The sequence below is a fragment of the Aplysia californica genome, unplaced genomic scaffold (genome assembly GCF_000002075.1).
Source record: "Aplysia californica isolate F4 #8 unplaced genomic scaffold, AplCal3.0 scaffold00849, whole genome shotgun sequence".
NCBI lineage: Eukaryota > Metazoa > Mollusca > Gastropoda > Aplysiida > Aplysiidae > Aplysia > Aplysia californica.
Window position 1 is genome coordinate 200,978 of NW_004798119.1, and position 1,940 is coordinate 202,917.

The window sequence follows — 1,940 nt, forward strand, 5'->3', positions numbered from 1 at the left end:
CCACGGTCATCCACACACTGTAATATTACAGCAAGGTACTTACAGAGGGACACGGCACCAGCAATATTGTGTTGCAAAATTCTTCATGAGTTGCCCATTGTTAATATAATTTAATATAAATTAGAAAAGGTCTCTCTTGTATTACGTCACAGCCACCCGCAGAGAATGGGTACCCATTATGTGCATTGTAGGTTAACCCTATCCGTACGTCGTGTTTCACTATCGTATCCATACGACGAGGTGAACTCTCTGCCACCACTTTCCAAAGAGGAAATTTATTCGTTAATCCGATCCGTCCGCTTTGCATAGCAGTCTGTCAAAATGATTTTTTGAAAAATACTGAAAGTTTCAAAGAGATCTTCGTGGTAGTAGTATTCTAAAATGTGAAGAATACAACCCCAGGGCTACAAAATGACCCCAGGGCGTACGGATAGGGTTTGATTATAAGTTCCGAAAGGTGGGGTAAGGTTTGCTTGCACTAAAAACTTCGTACAAGAGCAGCGTTTCTGGTAACTTCATTAAAGTTGGGGGGGGTAATTGTTTTTTTCTGGGTAATCTCCCTTCCCTGACGTCCCTCCCTGCAAACACTCTCTCTCTCTCTCTCTATCTCTCTCTCTCTCTCTCTCTCTCTCTCTCTCTCTCTCTCTCTATAGGGGAGGAAGAGAGAGATGGATAGAGAGAAAGCAAGAGAGAGAGAGAGAGAGAGAGAGAGAGAGAGAGAGAGAGAGAGAGAGAGAAAGAGTGGGAAAGCGAGAGAGGGTGGGGAGGGGCAGCGGAAAGAGAAAGGCTTCGAAAAGAATAATACAGGTAACCGTAAAACAGGATTTTCATCGAAGAATTTTAAACGAGAAAGATCGAGACACAAGGAACAATAGAGGAAAGTTGACTCAAAAGAGGAAAAGGGGGAAAAAAGAAAAAAACAGAGAAGAAAAACGAGCTGAGAAATAAACAGTGAACTCAGAGAAGCGACTGAACTCCATAAAAGACGCGATTCTTCGAGTCTGTGGTCGGTCATATTATAATGACAGCCATTTTGATCCAATCATGGGGGTCGCTGGATCTAGGGGCCGTGTCCCTTTTCTTCGCCTCTCGTATCACGCAGTGTCAAAATCAACGTCACTGCGGGGGATTCCCCTAATTAGCGATTCAGACGAACCCTTAAGCTCACGGTAGTAGAAAGCGGCTCTGATGAAATCATCACCGTTAATGATTTTCTCTTTTTAACTCTTTAACACTTTAAGGTAAGGACGTGGCAGACTCATAATTTTATGTCCAACAGCTAGAGACCAAAGGGCTATGTAGTGGCACATTTAGAACTACATGTTTTATATTGTAGGAACCATAAATACGAATATGAATATTTCTATCTATCTGCCTATCTATTTATCTATCTATCTCTCTCTCTATCTATCTATCTATCTATCTATAAATCTATCTATCTATCTATCTATCTATCTATCTATCTATCTATCTATCTATCTACCTATCTATCTATCTATCTATCTATCTATCTATCTATCTATCTATCTATCTACCTAGCTAGCTAGCTAGCTATCTATACTCATTCATCTCCCTACCTAGCTACCTATCTGTCTATTTATCTTAAACACGTTCCAAATGGAGTGCTCAATATCATATTTCAGAATGTCTTTCTAAGTGTCAAATAATGAAAATAGAATTGAAAAATCAGTATGAAAAAGGAAGTTATGCTTCTTTTCCCTTTCAAGTGCTCCAAAACAGCACGACTTCAAGCGTCGTTGAAAAACCAGAAAGCGTGTCTTTAAGAGTTAACGCATGTCTCGAGATAAATCATCACCGTTGTTGACATTTTTTTATATATATTTTTTTTAAAGCACGACTCATCATGAAAATATGCTTCTTTTTGTAATGAGATTATGGTTCTTATTATTGTTGGATCTGTTTTGTAAAGGGGTAAAAGT